Source organism: Amphiprion ocellaris, chromosome 9 (assembly GCF_022539595.1).
Source record: "Amphiprion ocellaris isolate individual 3 ecotype Okinawa chromosome 9, ASM2253959v1, whole genome shotgun sequence".
Taxonomy (NCBI): Eukaryota; Metazoa; Chordata; class Actinopteri; family Pomacentridae; genus Amphiprion; species Amphiprion ocellaris.
The window spans coordinates 6834627-6852002 of NC_072774.1; the positions used below are offsets into that span (position 1 = coordinate 6834627).

A 17376-nucleotide genomic window follows, 5' to 3' on the forward strand; every position below is an offset into this window, starting at 1 on the left:
GCCATGCCACATTTATTTTATTGATCCACAATGTTTAATTTTCATCTCCATCTCTCTTGTCATCTCCTCTCTTTTCTGTGTAATTACAACCTACAGTTTACCTGAAAAGTCACTGAATATTTTTTGTGGCTACTGGTCACAGCAAAGTCAGTCATGGCCTCTAAGTTGTGCCAAGAAGGGCAGATTTTTGTAAAATGCAGAATTTGGTGCTGACAGTTTATATTTGATTAATTTTTTTTATTGAGACATATGATTTTGATGAAATATCACAATTTTAAGCTTAATTATGACCATTTTTGAAGTTGAAAATCTGATAATTCTTTCTGTTTTAACAGTGTCTGGCTCATAAATTGTGCAATTTTGGCAGCTTTTTACAGAAAACATGCCTTTCAAACCTGCACGTTTAAGGGTTCAAAGGATTAAAACTCTCTTCTGCATTTGTGCTGTATAAATAAACTTGACTTTACTTGACTTAATATTCAATTCATTCTCATTAGTGTAATTGCATGGCAGAACTAGCTCAGTAGGCGCAGCTTGCGTTTATGAACCATATTCTCCGAGTGTTCCTGCAGGGCTCCAAATGCAAAACAGCAAACACCCAAATACTTCACTCCTAAAGACGTCTCTGCTTTCATGTCTGGGTTGGTGTCGTTCGGTTGCTCTGCCACTAGGTGGTACCTGGCAAAAAGCACTGCAGCCGAGTTGTGTTTGTCCAACATGTTCTGCGTATGTTCCTCCAAGAGTAACCTCAAAAAAATTCCCCTCTGGGATCTACATGGACTAATCTGTCAACCCTCCACCTGCCTTTCCATGAGTAATTGCGCGAGGCACATAGGAAAGTACAGTACAATGTTGTCTGTCGTCATTTGCATAATGTAGAAAAGGCTCTTTCATGTTTTCAATGCCGGGCAGGAGTTTTCTGAACTGCAGTGTTTGTGTGTAGCTATTGGCTCTTATCTTGCTTCGGGGCCTAGTGCAAGAAAGCAGAGTGAAAGGACAACAGCACAGAGAAACGGCCTCAGAGGAACTTATGTTTTCGCCTTTATTTTAACAGTCCCAGACCTTGTATTGAGTCAGTGGGGCTGCTGTGAATATAACATCCACCTCCAGAAAGGAACTGTGGGTCAGTGGGCACTTGAGAGACACAAACAATATGGCTTGCAATCTGAAAATAGAACATTTTGCAAGAACCATTAATGGGCCCTTTTGTTGCCTGCGCTTCAAAAACATTTTAACAATGGCATGCCTCTATATCTGATTTGAACAGGGTTACAAAGTTCAAGGGAATACAGGATGGACAGCAAACAATGAATGAGTAGGCTCTCTCAGGCAGACCGAAGACTGAAACAAATTCTTCATTTCCAGCTGGAAAGGACGAGGTTAGTGGAAATTGTGATGTACAGGAGCTCAGTCAGTGAAAGGTAACTCACTGTGTCAACAATGCACAGCAGCAACTACAGCAGCTATAATCAGTTTTGACTGTTTGACAGCTGTGTTACTGAATCATACAGATAAATTTACGGTAGGTTTATATGTATGCGAGCTTACATTCTATGCAGTATCACAGCAAAACAACAATATAGAATACAGCTCCAATGTAAAATTAAACACAAACAGTTTAGACAGGCACCATAATAGGAACTCAATGCAATTAAAGCCAGCACACCTTTCATTAACGAGATTCAAATGTTTTCTTTTTCAGTTTCACATGTCCACCTTTATTTTCTTAATACTTGAACCCTACAAGTGTTGTACAAATTTCTATACCATGCTGTAGCTGTTCTTTGTTGGATGGGGTTCTGCTGCTCTGCCTTTCTCTTTAACATATTCCAAAGGTGTTGTATTGGATTCAGCTCATGCCGCGCACTTGGTCAGGTCATAGTTTTTACTTTTTCCTTCTCGTGTGTGATTGTAGCAGTGTGCTTTGGATGGTTGCTTGATGGAATATTCCTCTTCTGCCAAACTTCTGTCATCTTGTCAGCCAGTACTTTGGTTTATCCACAGACATTAATGGTGCATCTGTAGATGTCATCTCCCTAACAATTTTTGCACACATGCAGCTCCATATCATCGCACTCCCACCTCCATGCTTTACTGTCAGGACTATGCATTCACTGTGGTAGTCCACACCAAATATGCCAGACTCCATCTGCACCCAACTAATTTAACTTGGTCTCATCTGACCAAAGAATCTGCTCCCAACATTCATCTTGTTTCTTTTAATGTTCTTTAGTATAGTTTTGTCTTGCAGTTTTGTACCAAACAACAAGCAAGAGTGCTTCTCTTGGAAGCGGTCCAAAAACATTGGCATTCTGCAATGTCCTTCACACTGTCATAGATACTCAGATTTTAACTGATAACCCCTGTGCCAAGCCTAAAGCATTTGCCTGTCTGTTTTCACAGCTAAATTGTGCAAGTAGATCACTCGCTGTGGTGTCATTTGAGGAGAATGACCACTGCACTTCTGATTAGTGGTACTATGACTCCTTCTATATTTCCTCATTACTGCTGCAACTGTGTTTCCACCGATTTTTAGTTGATCTTCCTGTATCTTTTTCCATTTTTGTGTCAGATTTTTCACTTCTTCTGACAATAATTTTGCATGTGAAAGACATGATGTAGACATGCAAATAGCTGCAGCCCATAGGTCCAAAACTGAGAAAGTTCTGGTGTACACATTTCATTTTATAGTCATGTACATGCAATTTGACTGACTGGAAAACCCATGTTTACTCAGATTCATTTCAGTGATCAGAGGTGTATTTAGTTCTGGTGCACTGAGTTTCTACTCTTGGGCCTGTATTTTTGATGTGGTCTTTCTAAAGAATTGTTTGATTGTTCATAAGAGGAAATACACTACTTGTCAACTTAGAAACAATGCAGTATTAGAGTGATAGTGCACGGGGGTGTATTTACTTCTGTTGTATGCTGCATGTCTATGTAATTCATGCACAAGGGAACACAAGCAATGTTCAGTGTTTCCATTAATTCTATAGCATTAACACGCGGCTCTTTGCTTCCTGTTAACTAATTTTTTTTTCACAGTTTCCTTTTCACTGTGACTTTTCTCTCTTGCAGGCTTATCTGTGGGTCAATGCACAGGACTCCGAGTTGTTCATTAGCCAGAGGCACCGCTAAAATGGACTATATGACACACGCATAGACATCCATCTATTCATTCCTCTCCCCCCGCTAGATTCCATTCAGAGGAGTCGCACTATTTGACAATTTTCCTATCACACCAGAGATTCACTACAGCAGACAACCACAGACATATTACATAAAGACAGAGGAGGGGGGAAAAAAACACACACACAGAGGAGGCGACCTTGGTCATTTTCTATTAAGACACATCTACCTCCAACAATAGCTATGACAAGGTCACTGCATCCAAAAGCAGCGAACAGCCTCTGTGCAATTTATCTAAGCCTGGTAGATCCACCAGATGTAACAAAGGAGGAGATGGAGAGAGAAACAGAAACAAGATAGAGAGGAAGTGTGAGGGGGAGGCAGAGGGAGAAAGGCGATGCGAGATGACAGACAGAACTATGTGGAAGCAGGAGAGCGAGGGGAGAAAGAAGATTAGGAACGGGTGAAGCAGGAGAGGGAAAGGGGAGAAGACGGAGCGCTGTTTCTCCTGACCCACATTGAGCAGCAGCGCCCACAGCATCAGAGCGCCATTGCCCCCGCCTCGCCGAGAGATCCCCCCGATCAGCAACACAGCCGCCACTACAGTCTGAGCTGTACGCTTGTGCAGCATCGCTCAGTGGCAACAACCCCACCTCAGCAACAGCCCCGTGTCAACACTGGAATGACATCACATCTCCAAGCACAAGGACCTCCTATCATTGTAGGAGACAAAGCTCGGGATTTGCAAGAAACACGCCGTTGTAGTGTCGACACATTAAAACAGGAAGGCGTCTCTTTCCTTTCCTGGACGCGCGGCGCTCTCTCTGCAGCCGCTAGATTTTCCAGCCTATTATTAGAACACTGACACCAACAAACATAAGGCCCCTGATGTGATACTATGGAGAACAAAGGCGAGCTTTCAAGGCACAGCATGGGAGCTCCTGAGTCAGGATCCAGGAGGACTGACACCTCCGAGACACGTATGACAACAGACAGGACGCTCTCTGTTCGGCTCATCACACTGATGCTTTTCAGCTCAGACAGAGTGACGGAGCCAGCCGTACATGTGATTCGCTTTCCATACTCCCACACAAAAAGCTACACAAACCACAGAAATAGGTTTGTGCAGCCGTCTGTGCGGAGATGGAGATGATTTCATTCAGTCACCAGGTGAGAGGCCCCCCAGCAGAGTTACATCTCCTCCCTTATGCACCACTTGCCGCCTCCTCCTTCCTTCCTCCTCCACCAGTCTCCTCTCATGCTCCCACTGTTTCCCCCCTTTTTTTGCACTGATCCAAAGCTGTATAGCGATAACATTCCTCTGCAGCGGGATTATGCAGGGAAAAGAAATTATTTAGTGACAGCGCCCTCGCAAAAAAAACCTACACAAATGCAATAATGACCCTGAGGTGATAAACCTGTTGGCAAGACTGCTATGCATCACCTGCTAGACCAGTCATTAGACACTCAGTGAATACCCTCTACTGCAAATGGCTATATATAGAAAACAAAAACATCATTATCAATGTGGCATGAAGCAGAGGAGGGGTGGGAGGCACTGTGGGAGACAATATGTGTGAATCCGCTGCACACAAACAGGTCCTCACCTCAACCCCCCTCGCAAACACAGCTGCCTCGGCCACGCAGCAGACCCGTGCAGTGTTTTTCTGGTATTCTAAAGAGCCATTTTACTGTCCCCTTCCCTGCACAACAGCGGCGCCTGTGCCTTTAAGAGGCGGACCAGCCGTGTGGCAGACTAAAGCAGACAGCAAGAACAGGCAAGTGGGGCTCGGGCTGTTTGTCTTCACAATGACTCCAGAGTTCTGCATCGCCGCTCATCAGCGTCGTACGACCAGCGTCCCTCTCCTCGAGCAGCCGCCACAAAACAAACAGGGTCAGTCCTGCAGTGAACGGACTCGCTGGATGTGGTTTGGGTGGGGGGGCAGGAGGGGGGTGGGACAGATGCTGTAGCCTCTGGGGAAGGGGAAGGGGAAGGATGAGTGGGAGTGGGGGGGCTCTAGAATGACAGCATGAGTGTAGTAGCAGAAAATACTACTATGCCACAAACCAAGAAGAAAAGAGACACCACCACCACCAACGCCACTACCACCACCACCACCACCTCCTCTTCCTCCCCCTCCTCTGGTTGAAGTACTAAGAATAGCTCACCAGTCCCTCCACAGCCACTGCTTGCAGAGCATGTCCGAGGATTCTTCCTGCCTGTCAAGTGTGTTGGCTGCTTCCTAGGACTCCTCTTCCTGGATCTCTCCTTTGTGGCTTGCCACTCTCTCTCTCTCTCTCTGCCGTGGATTCCGGTTCGAAGGCTTGCGCTTGCCCCCCCCCTGCTCTGCAAAACGGGTTAGAACATAAAGAAGAGGAAGTTCCCCCACTGCTGGAGCTCACACCAAGAACCTGCGTGCAAAGGCTGCTTCCAACGTGTGTTATGCAAGGCCACCAGACCGCCAGCTCCCTCTCTGCCTGGTTGCTTCTCCCTCTCTCCTCTGTCTCTCTCGCTCTGTGAGTGATTCTGCCTCTCTCCCTTTTACCTCCCCCCCCACCTCCTCCCCCTCCTCTCTACATCCCTCCCTCCCCTTTCTTCTCGCTCTCAGTACTCCACTGACACAGCTCCTCCCCCAGCCAGCCTCATCAGCCGCATCAGGTATTCATTCAAAAAACACACTCTACTTGGCTCGGCGCCCAGACTACGCTCACACAGAGAGAGAGGGAGGGATGGAGGGAGGGAGGGAGGGAGGCAGCAACAGACGGGAGGGTGAGGGAGGGAGATTCAGAGGAGGGTTTGCTCAGACAGACATGCTGCATGAATGTGAACGACATGCAGAGGCGCACACACACACACACACACACACATATATATGCAAAACCGACACGGGATTAAATTGCTCAGTGGGGCTGCTCGTTCATTTTCAGATGCATTTTCCCCGCAGAGACACAATCTCCTAATCTGCCCTGCGAGCTGCCCTACAATTACACTCTCAAGCCTCTATTCAGCTGCAGAGTAGTGACTCGGAGCAACCCGCCACAGGTCTCCCCAGGCCTCCCCGATCGCTTCCCCGGAGATGTTTCCCTCAGTGCAGGCAGGCAGGCAGGCAGGCAGGCAGGCAGGCAGGCAGGCAGGCAGGCAGGCAGGCAGATAAACACTCCCTCCACCCACCCAGCCAGCCACTTGGCACTGGGGCCCTCCTCAGCCAGAGGCCTACTCCTTATCCTGTGCAGCTCGCAGCAGAGAGAGCCAGGCTTTTTTGCAGACAGGCACCTCAGCACGAGGCCAGCCAGCTATCTCCTCCTCTGCAGGTGAGACGAGCAGGGCGTCCCCCTCTTCCTGAGACTGCAGAGTGGCGAAAACACACCGAAAACAACAAATCACATAACGCCGCTGCTGCTACAGCCAGCTTAGTGAGGAGTAGTGCACTCACAAAGGCTCTCGGGAGGAGGGCGGATTCTTAACTTTGTCATTCTGGGAGAAGAGGTGTCATGAACATAGGCTTTTTTTTTTTTTTTAATTATGAACAAACTGAACTTGTTTTGTGCAGATTACAAACATGACTCAAGGAATCCATTCAAAAGATTATTGGAACATTCTTCTTCCACCTTCCCCAGACTGGGAGTCATCATGTCACAGTATTTTGGTTTATCCACAGACATTAATTCTATAAATGTTGTCTTCAAAACACCTTTTGCACTCATGCAGTCCTATATCATAACACTCCCACCTCTGTGCTTCACTGTCAGGACTATGCATCCACTGTGGTAGTCCTAATCAGGTTGACACCAAACATGCTGGACTCCATCTGAGCTGGACAAATGTATCTTGGTCTTGGGATTCTTGACTTTCTCATTCTCTGAGAAGAGGTTGTTTGGTGCAGATTACAAACTCAAATCCAGGAATCCATGCACAGAATTATTGAAATATTCCTCTTCTTCAAGCTTCTGCAGACTGGGAATCATCTTATCAAGCAGTATTTTGGTTTATCCACAGACATTCATGGTGCATTTATAAATGCAGCTCAGTGTCATCATACCATCACCTCTGTGCTTCACTGTCAGGACTATGCATCCACTGTGGTAGTCCTGATCAGGTTCACACCAAACATGCTGGACTCCATATGAGTCGAACAGATGTGAAGATTTAGTCTCATCTGATCAAATAAAAGCGCTCCCAGTATTTATCAGGCTTTTTTCCCCCCAAGTTCTTTAGTAAAGTTTCATAGCTTTTCGTTTTGTACCAAAGAGCACTTGAGAATATTTTAAATATAGACTACTATGTGCAAACTGAACATGTTTTGCCCAGACTACAAACACGAATCCAGGAATCCATGCACAAAATTATTGGAATATTCCTCTTCTTCAAGTTTCTACAAAATGGGAGTCATCTTGTCAGCCAGTAATCTGGTTTATCCACAGACATTCATTTTAAATCTCTGCCACACCTTTAGCACTCATACAGCCCCATATCATCACACTTCTACCTCTGTGCTTCACTGTGAGAACTATGCATTCACTGTGGTAGCCCTGATCAGGTTCACACCAAACATGCTGGACTCCATCTGAGCCAAACAAATTTATCTCATCTGACCAAATAAAAGAGCTTCCTGTATTTACCAGGCTTCTCACAAAGTCTTCTTCTTCTTAATTTTCTTTCAAATTCTGAACAAAACATAGGATACTATGTGAAAACTGAACTTGTTTCATGCAGATTACGAACACGAATCTAGGGTCTATGCATAAAATTATTGGAATGCTCCTGCTCTACAGACTTCTGCAGACTGGGAGTCATCTTGTCAGTCAGTATTTTGGTTTATCCACAGACATTCGTTCTACAAATGTCATCTTCACAACACCTTTAGCACTCATACAGCCCCATACCATCACACTACTACCTCTGTGCTTCACTGTTAGGACTATTCACATTCACTTTTACATAGAACACTATGTAAAAACTGAACTTGCCTTATGCAGATTACAAACACTAACGCAGGAAACCACGCACATTTCAGCAACCGTGATTTTCTGTAGAAAGCTGGAAGAAATAGAAGCTACATTTCCCAGCTGTTAAACCTGAGAGGAAAACATGTGCCGTGCATCTTCCCTGCCAAGGGGCTACAGCCTCATCTTCCCACTGTGACTCATATTTCTACAAAGAACGCTGCCAAGCTAACGTAAAAACCTCAGGAACTACACTGCTCCCGCAGCAAGGGAATGGAAAAGCAGCACGACAGAGGCCCACTGTGAAGCTGTAAGGGCATCTACAAGAGATTTCCCTCGCCTCGAAACGGCTCGCTGTAAACTGAAGGTCAGAATTAATGTCGGCTAAGTGAGCTGAAATAGGCTTTCCTGTGAGAATTCACACATCGCCGGCACAGTGTTTCGCCGTGCAGAGCAGATCAAGAGTGACACCGCACGAAGACGCAACTCTCAAATCTCGTCTTGGTGCTTGTGGCTCCATCAAAGAGCATTAGTGTGCAGGGAAAGTCTTCAGCACGGATGCAGACTCAGTTTTTATAGGGGTTGGCCAGGCGGAGACCATTACTCACATCAGGGTGGCACAAAGTCCTGCTAATTTATTTTTTTAAAGTAAATCCCTGTTGGCCAAATAGTCATTTTTTGGTCACTTTCTGTAATCACTTGCCTAATTTGTTTATGCAGCGAGACTCACATATAACTAATTTAATAGTTGGAATGGTTGCTAAAATGTTAATAAATTCTTTGTGGCATACGTAAGATTCTTATGTCAAAAGTGTCCTTGTTCTGCTCCGGCCAGCTGCCTAGTTGGGACATCACACTGTGTCCATCCAGCCCTTTTGTTTCTTACTTTTGGATGCAGGTTCTGGGTCAGTCTTGCATTGTTCAGCGGTTTTGTACCACTTGTTTCCAGAGCAAAGTAGGTTTCATCCTGCACAGTCTTCAAGAGTCTGTACCAGAGCTTTGACTAAACTAAAATCAAACACACTTTAAGTCATAAAAACAAACTCATTTGTGTGTTTTTACATGAAATAAGTCAAGTGCATTTTTATTCGGCCTGCATGCTTTTCAGGTACAATAATAGGAAATATCTGAATTTTCTGCAAAAATCAGTGTGACCATTTTCTATGTGGTTGCTGCAGAGAAATGGTTCTACAAGAAAAACAGTAGTTACATTAAGCAAGTCCAGTTCTATATGTGCAGCCTTATCACAGGCTTTACTATTTCTTGTACATGGGGGGGATCCAGGCTTTAGTCTGTGGTGGTCACTCTTAGCTCCGCCCCTGCTGTTCCTTACAGATACTAATAAACACTGATGGATGTTGATTATTGTGGTTCGACCTGACTGAGGGGTTTTGCTGCATGTGTTCTTTTATTATCAGCACTCACATGACTATAAATTACAACATTCCTCAGTTTGGTGCACATATAAGGGGGAGCGCTCCAAACTTTAACAACGTCTGTGCCAACATTAGCTACTGAAAACTGTTTTTATGCAGTGGCACAAAGTAATTCAAGTACTGGCATCTCGTACTTTGAGTAATTCCCCTTTCTGCTACTTTGTACTTCTGCTCCATTACATTTCAGGTGCAAATACTGTAATTTTTGCTCATTGTTACATTTACTAAAGTACTGGCAGCTTGAGTATTTCCATTTTCTGCAACTTTTTCCTTATGCTTCATTACATTTTTAGGGCCAAATACTTTCATTTTTACTCCACTACATTTCTTTGAAAACTTACGTTACCTTGAGGATTTAGTTTAACAACACAAAATATGATCAACAGGTAAATAATCATGTAATAATACAGATTCAAATAAAACGATTGATTCCCCCAGGTAGAAATTCATATGTTAGTCAGCAGATATAAGTAATTAAATCACCTTTACCGGCTTCAACAAAAGTAATTAACATGTTAATGCAGAAATAATTTGAATCCAGTTGAGTATATTATTCTGAAAAATGCGACTGCATAATTAGAACTTTTACTTTTTGCCATTTCAGTATATTTCAATGCAAATGATTTTGTACTTTTACTTGTAACAGTGTTCCTGTTTTAATGGTACTTTTACTTAATTACAAGATCTGAGTACTGCTTCAATAGCACAGTATTAGTAGTAGAAGCTACTAGTGGCAGTATGGATGCTAGTAATACTGGTCTTTCTGCAGAAGCACTCCACTGTCTAACCAAATAAACATTGCATTATGCCAACATTTCCACATTTTTAAACTCACAGACCTCCCTGCATGTTGCCTCTCAGTGTTTTTTTTCTTACTCACAGAGCAGCTTCCAGCAAGAAAACACACCATGAAAACTCAAGTGGGCTCCAGTAGCTGCAGGTTAGAACACTGCGTGACCTTCACTGCAAAAAATAAACACCAATTCCAATGTAAGTTCTGGGGCAAATCTTTCAAGGTCTATCTTTTTTTACACAATGTGAAGACACGAATCATATTACCTTGCAGCTGGTGGGTGTCAAGCAGACAATTACCCGAGCATCATTCTGTACTGCATCCTCACTTGAACACTTAACTGGGGATAAGTGAGCCTCCTCTAATGCAGAAGACATGTCCAGACATGTTACAGTGATGCTAACACACAAAGGGCTGCGAAGACTACACGTGTGCACATAGTCACACATGGGAAATGGGAGGTTGTTTTGTGCGTTGTGTTGCGTTTTTGCAGTAATTCATCATTTTCCCAAAGGTTTCCTGGAACGTGTGTTCAAAGAGCTGTGCAGAAATACTGATTCCAGACATTATGTCAGTGATGTAAGAAGCACTGAAATTATTTACTGAGGTAAAACAGAAAAAACACTGTACATAAAATAAATATATCTGCTTGAGCAAAAAAAAAAACTTGCAAAAGTAGCGTCATAAAAATGAAGTATTAAAAGTAAGAGTCTGAATTACTAAATTACATAATAACTGCAAACATCTGTGCAGGTGTAAAGAGCCACATGTTTAGTAAATTAAATCAAATAGCATTTAGCTCTAGCTGTTATAAAACTAGTGGAGTGGAAAGTAGCCTGCCACATTTTCCTTAAATAAACTAGAGTAGAAGCATAAAATGGTATTAAACTTTATCCCTTTAAACCCCAAGCAATTTCTGGATGCTTTTTTCTCTCTGCCTGGCACATTTTTTACTCACTGTTGGCTCCTTTTTCCTCTGTAATATAAAGTCCTGCACATCTATGGAAACAGAACAACCATGACTAGAAGGAGAATATGCCTTTTGTGCAGCATAGCAAAGCTATAATGACAGAACACAGAAAGACAGCTGAAAAGAGCACAAAATAGTAAGCACAATATATACATTTTCCAAGTGTCCACAGGTGTTACCAATACTGGACAACATGGTGGCCCCACATAGGCTATTTTATCAGATTTACATTTTTACAGGTGTTTTTCACTCTGCACATCAAATCTGGAAAGATGTTTGACCATGCTGAATGTGTCTTCTCACAGCTTGTCCCTCTGTTTACCAATTTTGAGCCATTCTGTATTTATTTTCTTGATCAATTATGTTTAATTTTCGTCAGTCTCTCTTGCTGTCTCCTCTTTTTTCTTTGTCAGCTGAGCCGGTCATGGTTGCTCATTTAGCAGGGGATCACAGATTTTTTTCAGGTTCTGGTGCAAACTGTTTATTTTGGGTGAACCTTTTCTGAACAGAACCACATGTCGCGCATGATTAGTTCAAGGACAATTGGAAAATGCAATGATTCTTTCTGTTTTTACAGTTTCTGGCTTGGATAGATGTTGTAATGTTGGCAACTTTATTAAAGACAACACGCCTTTCAAATCCACCAGCGGTTTTGGGGTCAAGTTCAGTGCAAATACCACAAAATTGGACTTTAGTGCAGCACTTGGGTTCCAAAACTGGCAACTTGTACAAATGCAACTTCACTGGACCCCTTTTTCCTTTAAATCTAGCCATTGTCACATCAGTACAAATAACTGAATCAACAAGTGAGCACATGCATCTGTAGTGGTCAGTAATTAAGTGCTTCCAACACATTTAAGATCCACACAAATTGATCCATATAGCATTCATCTTTTCTTAGCATACTGTAAATCCTGTTTGAAGGTTTGTAAGGCTTGATTTATTTTTGTTTTAGGTCCAACTATCAGTGGACCTAGCGAACATAGTGAAAGGATTAATGTATTACAGAGATAAAATGATTAGTAGCTTAATTCATTAGCTGCTCCACAGAAATAACCACATTGATAACTGATCAATCATTTTGGTAATTTTTCAAGCAAAAAAAGGGGAAAATTTCTCCTCTTCCTAAGGGATCTGAGTCTCCAATGGCCTGATCCACTGCATCAGTAAAATAATAGTGTTTGAAGACAGGCTGTGTTTGTCTGGTTTGATTTAAGCCACCTTTGAGAGGTGGGAATAACCAGCAAGAGTCTCTATTATGGTCTAATGTTAGAAACATGAAGTATTCTCTAAACGATTTATACCATAAATCCATCCATTCATCCCTTAAGCCGGGCTCACACTACCTGAGTTTTAAAATCCAGACAGAATGTGAAATCAGGTTGTATCACACATGTAGGGAGGAACTTTGCAGATATTCTTCTCTCTAATCTCAGACGTGAAAACACTGCAAGATTGGGAAATAACGGTGCATCACACAGTAGAGAATATTATTAAGATTACGGTGCCAGAGGGAGCAGTCAGGGAGCAGAGCAGCACCTCCACGATCACAACAACTTTCTAATGATGCCTTGCAGTGAGATGCACAAGTGGTGCGGCGGCGTTACTCGGCAAGGTGTTAAAGGTTTTGTATCAACTTTTCCAAGCCATGGAGATGCTGTTGACAGAACAGGAAGTAAGGAAGTGTTTGCATGTGAAAAAAACATTTGATTTGACTGTGTTTTCCTGCGTGAGCCCTGTTATTCTTCAAGATTTTATTTATATGATCACTTTTTGAACGCTTCTTTATCAGTTACATGAAGATATCTATTACAGTGCAATTCTGTGACAAGATCATGACTTAAAAATACATGATGTTGGTGCAATGGATAACACCTGTGAATACAGATCAGAAAAGTATAGGTTGCAGTCCTGGTTAAGTCAAAAACAAAATCTCTTTACCCTGTGTGCTACATTTTTAGCATTCCTTCTGTCCTATTTAAGTAATGTTTTTCATATTTTAATGTTTTGTAAAGTACTTTGTAACTCCAGTTTTGAAAGGTGCTACAGAAATAAAGTTTATTATTAGTATTACTATTACTTAAGCTAGCAGCACAAGACTTAAGCTACAGGAATTCTAAAATCCTAACAGATTCAAGTCCTGGTCAAATCACATATATAAAAAGAAACTTTACCTATTATTACCACTTGTTACTATTTTTCTTTCTGATCTTAGACATGCACACACTACAAAATATGAAAATAATTGCATTCTACAGCATATTATTATTAGAATTATTGTGTTAGAGGGAGCAGATCAGCACCTCGTGATCTCACGGGGAAACAAACGTAAACAAAACGGAGATATGGAGCAAAAACTTGATGTAATAAGACTTTGCAGTGAGAAAAAAACAAAAGCAGAAGGCTAAACAATGAGTCTGAGGTGAGATTTTTAATAACTCAGCCTCGTGGCATGATAATCACAACCATCCAGGTTTTATTTAACACATTTTAAACATGTTTGCTATTATTGAGTCTGCGATCAGTTGAGGATCTGCAAAAGCCTCGCATTGCCAAATAATCTGAGCCGAACATCAGCCCTCAGACCAGATTTCTCCTCCGTAGGGGTGAAATGAGGATACATCAGCTCAAAACTCCTGTAGTCTGAGCACAGCATTCTCTATGGCTGCTTACCCTTTAGAGCGAGCCAATCACAGCCGACACCGAGAGACAACCTGCACAGGCTGCCAGCAAATCGTAGCATTACTCACTTAATCTAATCACAATTATGATCTCAAAATTGCAGATGAAGCCAACTTTCATTTGTTTTTTTAGACTTTATAGTTCCACTACTGTTGCACCTCTGTGAAGAATAACAGCAAAGCTTGAAGGAAAAAAAAGTGGATACTGGAGCAAAGTTCAGTGTGAGAGAGGAAGCTATGCATTAGTAATAAGGGGAATGGAAAGTGGAGTGTTGGTGGTGGGATTAGGAGGGCATTTGGTATCAGAGCGGGAGGTAAATAACCCTGGCTCGGTCCTGTCTGAGAGCAGACCTGCCTCTGCCGTGGAGCGCTCCAGTTCGGAGGAGGAACAACATGCATACTCCACGCTATGTGGGGAGAATGTGAAAGCGCCTGCTGCCATGGCAACAAGGCAGCTCCAGTCCCCATTAAGAAAGATGGGTGGCAACGTGGCTGTAGCTCAATGGTGGTGTAGCATGACACGCTGAAAGAGCCTATTGAAAGCCGGTGAATTCAGCAGTTAATGAAAAGAGCAAAGGGACGGCGAATCCACTCGGCAGGTGATACCGACCTCACCTCGCTCTACGGGGCTCGTGAGAGGTGTATGAATATCAAAGCTGCTCAGTTTTCACTATTCTGATCAGCAGATATCGTGCACTTTAGGGCCTCTGGGAAGGATTATCTTTGATTTTTTTTTTTTTTTTTTTTTTTTTTAAAAACAACAGAGCAATTGTTGGGTGCTGCTCAGAGTTCAAAGTGACCTTGAACAGAGTCCTTGGAAAATGAAATAAATGAGGTTGAGCTCTGAAATCCAATTTCCTGGTTAAGAAAACAGTGTCCTGTTTATTTTAAAGTTTGTCATAATGTCAAGGAACAGCACAGATTTCAGGAAATAGTTACGTACCATGGCTTTCAAAAAAAAGCTGTGATGTAATCTTTTTTTCTTTCAACTCCATAGTGACTGTCATTTTACATCAAAAAGAAAAAAAAAGACGGCATTGGGAAATGTTTTGTTGTTTCAGGGTCTGGATGTTTTCCATACTAAACATTTAAGAGTGCAGAAATGATTCATAGTTGAGGCTGTGGATGCTGGATGTGGAGGAGTAGATCAACAGCCAATTAATCAACCTGTTACATCAGAATGATTTCTATTATTTTTTCATCTTACAAACAAATGTATTCCATCAGCTAAACAATAAGACTCTTTTTTTCTTCTCCCTCCTTAGAATAATGTGTTTTCGCTGCTGTGGATAACAGATTCCTGCGGTGTGATAGACAGCAAACAGATTAGTTAAAAGTCTGAGTCTTAAATGTTTGTGGTTTTACTGTAGGCCACCATTAAACTGAATTCTTTAACTCTGTTTCATGTAGAGACTGTGCGTGTAGTGGAAGCCAAATTCAGCAGAACAAAACAGATTTTCATCCTGAGTCCAAGTGCCAAGACTCTTTTCATTCAGCTGAAAATAGCAAAGCCACTGCTTACGCACATCTCCAGAACATAGTTTAGGCAACTAAAGGATTGGGTGGGAGTGATATGTGGAGGAGGAAATACAGCCACTGAAGAAACTCGGTAGGGTTTGTTCAAATACATGAACCAGATGAATCAGAAAGACACCAAATAGTGTAAAAATAAATAAATAAATAAAAAATAATCTGAGCACAATGTGGTGCCAGGAAGGAAAAGTTGCCGTTGGCTTTTAATCATAGTTTCCAAAGATGTTCGGGGAAGATAAATGAGCAAGAAGCTCCCTAATAATGTTTTCTGTTCACATTTAATAACATGTATGTCCGGACACACGCTGGTTTTCCTGCTGGAGCTTCCACATGTGGAAACTGTGGGGGAGGAACTCGACCATCACTGCAATGACCTCAGTGACCTCGGTGGAAGACCTCCCACTCCTGCAGTGGAGCATCAGTACCACAGTCACACAACAGAGGGCACTTCACTAAAACTCACACTAACACCAAGCTGCAATTCAGACTTAAAAGATACTGTACATTTATCACTATTACAAACCCTATGATAGTATTTGTTTTTGCCCAAATTCTACATGTTGCCTCCAAAACATACTTACAACAACATACAGACATCAATACAGAAGAAAAAAGAAGACTGCATTGATACTGAAGTTCATCCAGCTTGGATTTTGTGTCTTATTCCAATTTTAAACTCAATATCTTCTTCATAAACCACATTACCCTCTGAGAAAATTAGCAAAATATATACAATATCACATAATGTACATACTTCACCACATATTACACCGAATAGTTCAACGGATATTACGCTATACGTGTGACAGAGTCAAAAAGGTGTAAATAGATTGGTTTTAGTCAAGAAAGATCAAGAAGACTGTACTTTGAAACAGTGAAATATTAAACATGAGGCAGAAAAAAAGAGGAAATATTACTTGAAATGGAAAAAAAACAATTCTGCATATCATTACTGCAACGATAAAACTAAAACATTGGATCAACTTTAAAAATCTAGAGTAATAAATCATACAAGATATTGATTTTGACTATTTATATTGATGCTTTGCTTGTTGTCTATGTTTGCTTTAATACTTGCTACTTGTTTAGTTTTACAATTCATTTGGTACATGAACAAACAAGAATATGCAGAGACTACAGCAATAATAGTAATAATACTATGAATAGATATTCAGTAATAATACTGTAAATACCTTTACAGCAAGTTAGTGGCATCCAAATGCCAGTAAAATTTACAGAAAACTTTTTACAGTGTTGTTAAACCTTAATTTTCATCCCATTTAGAGCCAATTAATAAATAATGCCACGAACTTTAGGCAAAACCACAAAAAGTATTAAGATACACTCTATGTTTGAACAATCTAAAGGAAAAAATATTCGTGTTTTTAAGCTTTAAAGTCCTTCGAAAATAACAAGCTGCTTTAATAAACACATATTGAATAAAATAGGTTGAAATATGTGGCTTAAAGGCAGCTGCTTTAAATCATATGAATTCTTGCAGACTCAAAAAGTCAAAGTAGCTTTGAGCAGGACAAATATATTTATCCACTGCCTTATTTATGAGGTACAGCAAACTAAACTACTCCATCATCTTGGTTTTTATCTCTGTTTTCTGGATGATCTTTGATAATGCAGATGTTTTCAGGCAAATATATTCAGCGTCTCCACGGTCCAGTAAAGAAGTGAAGTCAAAGTTTCTCTTGGCATGAGGGAAACTGCAGTGATTAAGTAAAAAAGAAGTCACAAGTGAACGAGTTTCCCTCCAGAAGACACCAGGAGACAGACATATCTTCCAGCCTTCAGCTTCTCATCAAATATGCAGGAACATTTTATCTGATCTGTGCTTCTCCTACACCAATATAATCTAAAAAAAAAAAAAAAAAAAAGGCT

General features: G+C 41.7%; 1 protein-coding gene across 3 annotated transcripts in view; it reads right to left on the reverse strand.

Annotated features, from left to right (window-relative positions):
• The window catches only part of LOC111570316 (ataxin-1-like), a 31197-nt gene that overhangs the window by 11559 nt on the left and 2262 nt on the right, over window positions 1-17376 (reverse strand). The window contains exon 1 of one of the 3 annotated variants that reach the window (XM_023273000.3): window positions 5299-5639. The exons of 1 other annotated variant lie outside the window; for it this stretch is intronic. The gene's annotated coding sequence lies outside the window, so the exon portion shown is untranslated. Of the gene's footprint in view, window positions 1-1767; window positions 5224-5298; window positions 5640-17376 lie in introns of those variants that run through there. One more of the 3 variants, XM_035949434.2, reaches the window with a different exon arrangement.